Raw genomic sequence first — 9,640 nt, forward strand, 5'->3', positions numbered from 1 at the left:
TGACTATTTACACTTGGCTCTTCCAAGTCTTCTATATATTCTGTGCCCTTCACCATTTGCTCTCTCACAGCAAGAGTTTGCGTGTAATACAGTTGAAAAGGACCTAAGAGAAACTGGTTCTGCTCAAAGGCTCTCTTTTCTTAAATCAAATGTTCAGTTCAGTCACTCAGTGGTGTCCGACTCTTTGCGAACCCATGGACTGCAGCATGCCAGGCTTCCCTATCCATCACCAACTCCCGGAGTTTACTCAAACTAAATCAAAAGACTGTAATCCAACTGCCTTACTGATTTCGACCTCAAAATTCCTACCCTTGTCATTTGGACTTGTGTCATCTCAAGATGCAAAGACCATCTACAACCTGACTCATAAACAGTATAACATCCTAGGAAACGCTGGCTCTCCTCCTATATCTTCAGCTACTGCTACGTACAGTCCAGTTCCCCCTCAGTATCTGTGTGTGTATGTGTGTGTGTGTGTCTGTGTGTTGGGGTGGGGAGGAGGGCGGGGATTGGTTCCAGGACTTCCATGGATTAAAAATAAAAGAAGATCAAGGATGCTCAAGCCCTTTACATAAAATGGTCTAGTAGAGCGGATATCTGAATCCGCAGGCTCTGGTCGGTTGACTTTGCAGATGCGGAAATTGCGGTTCCAGAGGGCTGACTGTATGTTTAAAATATGACCTCTTGGCACAATCAGGTTATTCTCACACAGCTTTTCCTCTCTAGTTAACTCCCGGCTTTGACACACATGGTCACTGTGTGTCAGTCATTAACAACACAGACTCTTAACTCTTAGCCCAAAACAAACCACACATTACCATTATCCAAAGTTCGGCCAAGGTAACTGGCCAAGATGGAGGCTTTAAAAGTAAGGAATTATTTCTCCAGTGAATATCATCCCGTCGATATCCTAAAATGAAACAAAACCACATATATCATATTTAAAAATAACTTAGGGTCTGGAAAACAATGTAAAGGGGGGAAAAAAAAACACTCCTCCTGAGAACTTGCTGGATGCTGCCAACCACCTCCTTGGCCAGCTGGATCTCTGTGAGTGTTCAGAAGCAGAGAAAAAATTACTCTGGCCGACCACGCACTAAAACTGATTACACCTAACTTGAAGAATAGAGTCCCAAAGAAACTCACTCGGGGGCACAGATGCTTGCTTGGGGGCATTTACTCTTACATTAGGATCAACTCTAACAAGCTGTGTTACTTGGATTCCCAGGCCACAATGGATTAGAAACAGTACATTAAAGAAAGGCAGAGTGCTGGTAAAGGAAAGTGTGTTGGCAACTACCAGCAGCACAGCTGCCTGGCTCTATAGCAAGAGAAGAGAGCCCCACTTCAGCAGTGTGACTGTCCAGGCATTCAGGTGAAAAAGCCCTGGAACATCACACTACAGCACAGAGCAATAACGGACATGCGTAACAGCGACCCGAGTCATCAAGGAAAAGATACAGGCTATACAAGAATTCATGGAAGTGCATATATTAATACATTCACAGCGTAGTCACATCCAGCTTCAGTGTTCTGTGATGACCTAGAGGAGCAGGGTGGGGAGTGATGGGAGGTCCAAGAGGGAGTGGATACATGCATACATATAACTGATACATGTCATTATACAGTAGAAACTAACACAACATTGTAAAGCATCTATACTCCTATTTAAAAATACACACACACGCAAATAAAAAAAAAAAAGAAGAAATAGTGGTCCTTCCAAAGAGCTGACTTCTTTTATGTCCAAAATAAATAAATGTGGAATATTTCCCCAAATAACAGATTTTTTAACTACAGGATTTAAAAACAGAAGACTTCTAAGGATTTAATATCAGTGTCTCTTATTTTTCTTATGCTCATACCCCACAAGATATATGTTACATGCCATCAGCTTCATTTCAGCACTTCTTAAATAACTTCAGGAGTATGCTACCAGAAAAGAGAACCAAAGAGAGAGAGATATTCTGCTTCTGTCACGTAATATCTACAAATGGAAAGCTATGAACCCATCACTCTATACACATACCCAGAGATACACAGCACTCCACACTAATGACAGGAAGGACTAAAAGGAGGAGGGTGCCTTCCATGTTGGTTTCACAGAGAGACACTGATACAGTGGATTAGGCAAGTGAGTGACCCAGGCAAGAGTAAGGACAGGGCCATTTCTAACACATAGCATTTATGGACAGACAGCAAAAGGTAGATCTGCTTAAGGATTAGTGGTTTGGATGGAAGAGTGTGTGTCCTCCTGTCTCATCATCTCTGCCCTCTTGTCTGGATTTCACACGACCTCTTCCCAGCATTGACATAAACAATCATCAACCTGGCTCTCATCCTATATCTGTGACTTGACTTGCTTGTAACTCCTTTTATAAATCCCTCAATGGACAATGGCTCCACACCCCCTTCTTCTGATAACTACCCTTTATACCATTGTATTTATTCCCCAGGGCTGCCATAACAACCACAAACTGGATGGCTTAATACAACAGAAATTTGTTCTTTCATAATTCTAGAAACTAGAGATCACAAGTGAAGGTGTGAGCAGGGCTGTGCACTCTCTGAAGACTCTAGGGGAGAAGGCTACCTTGGCTCTTTCAGCCTCTGGTGACCCCAGGTGTTCACAGCTTGTGAGAGCATAACTCCAGTCTGCCTCCATCTTCACACAGCCTTCTTCTCTGCGTGACCCTGCATCTCTCCTCCACCCACCCTAAATCCATTACGATGCATCCCAAAGTCCTTAACTAATGACATTTGCAGAGAGTCTGCATCCAAATAAGATGACATTTTGAGATTCTAGGTGGACAAATTCTGGAGGCAAACTTTCATCCCACTACCCCAATTCACAGAATTACTATTAAAAACAGTCATGTTTTATAGAATGACTCTATAGCTCTGGACATGCAGAAACATCCCAATAATAGACATTCATGGAAACAAATCAATTCTCATTTAACAGCCAGTCTTCTCCCTATCTTCCCTACTCTTAGATACCCATCTCCAAAGTTAGCTGCTGCAAGTTTCAGACACTCACTTCCCCAAGCTCCTTGTAGCCAGGAGAGATCACATGACTCAATTCAGCCATGGAGACAACAGAGGAAATGCAACAGAGACGATTTACTTGGAAGCTAGACAAACTTCAGCTTAGGGTCTCATACTCTCAATGACCCCAGTCAAGACCTTCTGCCCAATTTTTTATTTTTAATATTGATCTGTTTGAAAGAAGATCTCCAGAATTATGTCCATTCAGGCCTCACTAATGGCTTCGCAGGTGGTGCAGGAGACGTAAGAGACACAGGTTCAATTCTTGGGTCAGGAAGATCCCCTGGAGAAGAGCATGGCAACCCACTTCAATATTCTTGCCTGGAGAATCCCATGGATAGAGGAGCCTGGCGGGCTACTGTCTATAGTGTTGCAAAGAGTCGGACATGACTGAAGAGACTTAGCATGCACACACGCAGGCCCCACCAAAGCTAAATGCAGTAATTTCTCTCCTAACAGAAAGAATGTTTTACAGAGAATCTTCTTTTGTGCCCCCTTTCTTCTGCTTCAGAGGCTGCCATGAGGATATGATTATCATAGTAACAGCAGCCATCTTTCTACCATGAGTGGAATGCTGAAAGAATCCTAGATATTCTAACCCTTGACACCACTTACTGCTGAACCATCCCTAGAGCCAACTCCCTCCAGATCTCTTGTTCCATGAAAAAAATATATACAATAAAGGGGTTTTTAAAGTCATACAGAAAGCAGAGACATCACTTTGCCGACAAAACTTCATATAGTCAAAGTTATAGTTTTTCCAGTAGTTGTGTACAGGTGTACGAGTTGGACCATAAAGAGGGCTGAGCACAGAAGAATTGGTGATTTCAAACTGTGGCACTGGAGAAGCCTCTTGAGAGTCCCTTGGACAGCAAGAAGATCAAACCAGTCAATCCTAAAGGAAATCAGTCCTGAATATTCATTGGAAGGACTGATGCTGAAACTGAAACTCCAATACTTTGGCAATGTGATGCAAAGAGCCAACTCATTAGAAAATACTCTGATGCTGGGGAAGATTGAAGGCCAAAGGAGAAGGGAGCAGCAGAGGATGAAATGGTTAGGTAGCATTACTGACTCAATGAACATGAATTTGAGCAAAACTCTGAGAGATAGTGGAGGACAGAGGAGCCTTGCATGCTGTAGCTCATTGGGTTGCAAAGAGTCAGACACAACTCAGTGACTGAACAGCAACAACAAAGGTTTTCTCAGTCATAGAGCACAAATTTCCTAACTGATATAGCACTTGACCTAGGTTGGGCCAATCAGAGCCTTGCCCTGAATATCTGGACTTCAGTCCCAGAGAACCTTGTCATTGTCCCTCTCTTGGCTAAAATCACAAGCTATGAAATTCTGCGATATACGGCTACCTGAATTCTTACCACATGAATAAAGCCATACAGAAAGAGAGATGAATGAACTTGACACAGAGAAGCACAGCTAAGAGAAAAATAAAGAAGCCTAATGCTCTCGTCCCTGATTCCCAATGTTATGAGAGCTTGTGGCCTTTCTCCAGTCATGCTTGTCCAAATGTTTCACAGCTTATCTTCCCATTAAAATCCTCTCTTTTGTTTAAACCAACTCAGGGGTGATTTCTTTCACTAGTAAGTTAAATAGGCTAATTAGTAAAGCTCCCTTTCCTTCTGCCAGATGTTACCATTCCCTGTGTCATTTTCTTCTCATATTTCTCTTTACCTTCTGCCAAAGAACTGGAATCCAATTCCATGGCTTCAAATGCCCTTGGTGATAAACAGCAAGCTATGACGTCAGAAATACCTGGGTTGACTTCCTCACTCTGTTACTTGCCAGCAGTGAAATGTTGGCAAGTAACCATCTCAAAGCCTCTTTTATATTCTTTCAAAAAAAAGGATCATGGTAATATTAATCTCATTTGGCCTTAAGAAATAAATAAGCTGGTATGCATAGAGCATTAAACAAAACTACTTTACACACAGTAAACACTAAAATATACTGATTATTATTAAAAAGGCAACTATTAGCATTATAATTTCTGAATCACAAGACAAAAATCTTTCACTAACCTCAATCTCTGGCTTACATTTTAGTCCTATATCTCTTATTCCCTTGTGAGCCTTTCATTAATATTTACCAATTTCACCTTCAACTAAACTGATTCCCACTCTTCTTTCCATCTCTCATCTCCCACCCACACTGTAATCAATAGTCACGGTTCAGTTTGTGACACTATTATTACTGTCTCAATGATTCAGCCTCAGACCTCAATTGGTCTAGTGTTGGTTTTGTTAATTACCCCATTACACGCATGTGTAATGCATTCCTAACTAAAAAGCAAAAACAAAAAAATCACAAGGGTTACAGTTTGTTACATTGTTATACAGTGAATTACAGTTTGTTGTATTTTCCTTTATTTACTTAGTTTAGCTATTCAAAATTTTTTAAAGTAAATTTGAGACTCTACAATCTTGACTCTTCATTGATTGATGGCACGAAAGCCTTTGACTACTTGGCTCACAACGAACTGTGGAAAATACTTAAAGAGATGGGAATACCAGACTGCTTTATTTGTCTCCTGAGAAACCTGTATGCAGGTCAAGAAGCAACAGTTAGAACCAGACATGGAACAACAGACTGGTTCAAAATTAGAAAGGAGTACGTCAAGGCTGTATATTGTCACCCTGCTCATTTAACTTATATGCAGGGTATATCATGTGAAATGCCAGGCTGGGTAGTTTTGCACAAGCTGGAATCAAGATTGCTGGGAGAAATATCAATAATCTCAGATATGTAGATGATACCAACCTAATGGCAGAAAGGGAAGAACTAAAGAACCTCTTGATAAAGGTGAAAGAGGAGAGTAAAAAGGCTGGCTTAAAACTCAACTTTCAAAAAACTAAGATCACGGCATCCAGTCCCATCATTTCATGGCAAATAGATGGGGAAACAATGGAAATAGTGACAGACTATTTTCTTGGGCTCCAAAATCACTGCAGATGGTGACTGCAGCCATGAAATTAAAAGATGCTTGCTCCTTGGAAGAAAAGCTATGTCAAACCTAGACAGCATGTTAAAAAGCAGAGACATTACTTTACCAACAAAGGTACCTATAGTCAAAGCTATGGTTTTTCCAGTAGTCATGTATGGATGTGAGAATTAGACCATAAGGAAGACAGCATCAAAGAACTGATACTTTCAAACTGTGGTGCTGGAGAAGACTCCTAAGAGTCCCTTGGACAGCAATGAAATCAAACCAGACAATCCTAAAGGAAATAGGCTCAAGCTCCAATACTTTGGCCACCTGATGTGAAGAGCCAACTCATTTGAAAAGACCCCGATGTTGGGCAAGACTGAGGGCAGGAGGAGAAGAGGGTAACACAGAATGAGATGGTTGGATGGCATTACCGAATCAATGGACACAAGTTTGGGCAAACTCTGGGAGATAGTGAAGGACAGGGAAGTCTGGCGTGCTACCGTCCGTGGGGTGGCAAAGAGTCAGACACACCTGAGCAGCTGAACAAGAACCATCTTGAATCTACTGTACGAGGCACAGGTGGTGATTTAAAAAACAAAGAAGATATCTCTCATTGGCCATAAAGAACCTGTTTTCTCTATGAGGAGATACAACATGTGGACAAATTATTACATCTTTCCAAGCACGAGGAGGAAAAAATACAGTGTTTAGAGATTTCAGAATGATAGATCACTCCTAGACTGAGTACACTTTTCTTTTAGAAACTTTTCCACTTGGGTAAGAAGAATACCTTTCTTTGGGTTCCACTCTTTAGGGAGATCTGCTCAGTATAAACATAGAAACTGAATTTATAAAAGAATACCTGGATACCCTGTCAATTGAATCCAGCAGGCAGAGCTGATCCACCCCAACATGTGATTTTAAATGATGGCTCTTACATCAAACTTCTCTCAGTTCCCAAATGATCATTCCTTTAACTCTCTTGCTGTCTATTCCCAAACAAAAGATGAATGCATCTGCTTGCTACGTTGGACTTCAGAGATGATACTGCTTCATTATATAGGGGATATTTGAGGAGCAGACTCAGTTAAATAAGAGAAAGTACAGAAATGCAGTAACTGGTCCCATCCTTCTTCTCAGTGCAGATGCAATAGATTCGTGCAAAAGAGGGATCTTTCCCCAGTTGTTGATGAGCACCCATTTTTTCTCCCTATGTTCCAGGTGTGGCATCCTGACATAGTCCTCAGTTCAGCTCAGTTCAGTCACTCAGTCATGTCCGCTCTTTGCGACCCCATGAATTGCAGCACGCCAGGCCTCCCTGTCCATCACCAACTCCCGGAGTTTACTCAAACTCACGTCCATTGAGTCGGTGATGCCATCCAACCATCTCATTTTCTGTTGTTCCCTTCTCCTCCTGCCTTCAATCTTTCCTAGCATCAGGGTCTTTTCAAATGAGTCAGCTCTTCGTATCCTACTTTACATAGTCCTACTTTAGCAAATTAGTATATTGGCAATAGGTCTGCATGGAAGCTGAAGAACAATTTGCAATATTAAACATTTCAAATTTTTCTTAAATTTTAGTACATGTAAATGTAGAAGTAGCATATAAATACATTACCTGGTACACTGATTGTTTATATTACCATATGAATTTTGATATTGTTTTAAAAGGTGATCAAAGAAATACATTATTGCTAACACTTTATTCAAGAAAGTTAAAATACCCATAAAATATTTACTGTGATGATGTTGTTTTGTCATGTCTTCTTACTAATATGGTTAAGCATGATATATAATATTTATGGTGATTTAGAATCAAATATTGTTTTAAAAATTCTATTGACAGTTCCAGTTATGCTAGGTTTATTATAATTCTCCAAATTGGAAATTAAAAATACAAAAGTCTAAGAACAATGGTGATTCAATAAATGCTTACTAAATTGGCATCACTGCCAACATAACATAATTATATAAAAAAAAATCATGATCATAACAGCACTACTGATTTTGCTGAAATTAAGGCAAGAAAAATTGCATGAAATAAATGTGTAGTAATTTATTAATTATGTTTATATTTTACTCCTCATCCAAAAAATGTCAGTTGATCAACACAGGATTCCCAGACATTCACAGTAATTGTGAATTTCATAATCTTGGATATTAGCAACACTGTAGCCTTACACATTTTTCAATTTTGACATTATCTGGCAAGCAAGTGTTTCAGGTAAATTTATCTTTTATACTTTCAGACAAATGGTATGTGGCTCTCATTCATACTTCAGTCCTAGGTTTGCAAATATTAACAGCAAGTCTAGTTTTAAAGGCACTTTATAGGTTAAGGACAATCTGAATTTGGCTTTGAAATCCATGTACCAGCTGAAAAAATCCTGAACAAAGTAGAATTTGGACAAACTTGTAAGGAGCACATGAAAAATGAGCAAATGGACAAAGTGGGGGATACCCGGAGATGTTAGAATACAAGGTCCATGAGAGCACAGAGTGCGTCTGTTTTGTTTATTGATATGTCTTTGGAGCCTAGAACATAAATATTTGATGAATGAAGGAATGAATGAATGATAACTAAGAGTCTGATTTAACTAGACTGTAGAGCGTATAAAATACCAATGCAACAGTGAGGGAAAAGGCTTAAAGGAACAAGATAATGGGAGACAGAAAATACTTCAAATGATGTTTTATCTAACTCATCAGAAAACAGGGCATTGTTGGACTTCCCTGGCAGTCCAGTGGTTAGGACTCCACCCTTCCACTGTAGGGGGTACAAGTTTGATCGCCAGTTGGGAAAGATTCCTCATGGTGTGCCATGTGGCAAAAAAAAGAAAATAGGACACTGTTTTATAGTAGATAGTGAGGGACATCACTCCTCTATCCTTTCTTCAAGATGAGGATAATATTGCCCTAGAACATGGAAATCTTCATTGTTAGGATCAAAGAGATTATTGTTGAAAAAGTAAAGAGTAGTCCTTGTTGGTTATCATATAGCATGGGGCACCCTGCTCAATGTTAGTGGCAGCCTAGACGGGAGGGGAGTTTGGGGGAGAATGGATACATGTATGTGTATGGTTGAGTCCCTTCCCGGTTCACATGAAACTATCACAGCATTGTTAATCACCTATACCCCAAAACAAATCAAAAAGTTAAAGAAAAGAGAAGAAAGAAGAGAGAAAAGAAAAGAAAGAAAAAGGGAGAAGGAAAGCTCTCCATGAAGGATGTTTAGGAGGCTTTGGGGATAAGTCTAGGCAGATTTTGGAGGTTTTACTTCTATAAGAGTTCTATACATTCCTGGGAAGAATAGTGAGAAAGTGCCTTGGAAATGATTGTGAGCTTCAAGAGTGAGATATCTAGAAACAGGAGAGGGACAGAGGCCACCTCCTCACTTCTTGGGACCTGCTGCCATTGAACATAAGAAGCTCATGCTTTAGTAGGGACATGTCACCAGGCTGCATCCTGTTCAACGATAGTGATTCCAAATGTTCAAGAGGAAGAAACGATCAGAGTGCACTGTCGCTGGATCCATTCACTGTGTCCTATGAGTCAGTCCACAAACAAATTCTTCTAAGTTCTCTTATGAAAGAAGAGCCTTAAAAAAAGAAAAAAGAAAGAAAGAAAGAGTGATTCAAATTAAAG

Source organism: Cervus canadensis, chromosome 1 (genome assembly GCF_019320065.1).
Source record: "Cervus canadensis isolate Bull #8, Minnesota chromosome 1, ASM1932006v1, whole genome shotgun sequence".
NCBI classification, from domain to species: Eukaryota; Metazoa; Chordata; class Mammalia; order Artiodactyla; family Cervidae; genus Cervus; species Cervus canadensis.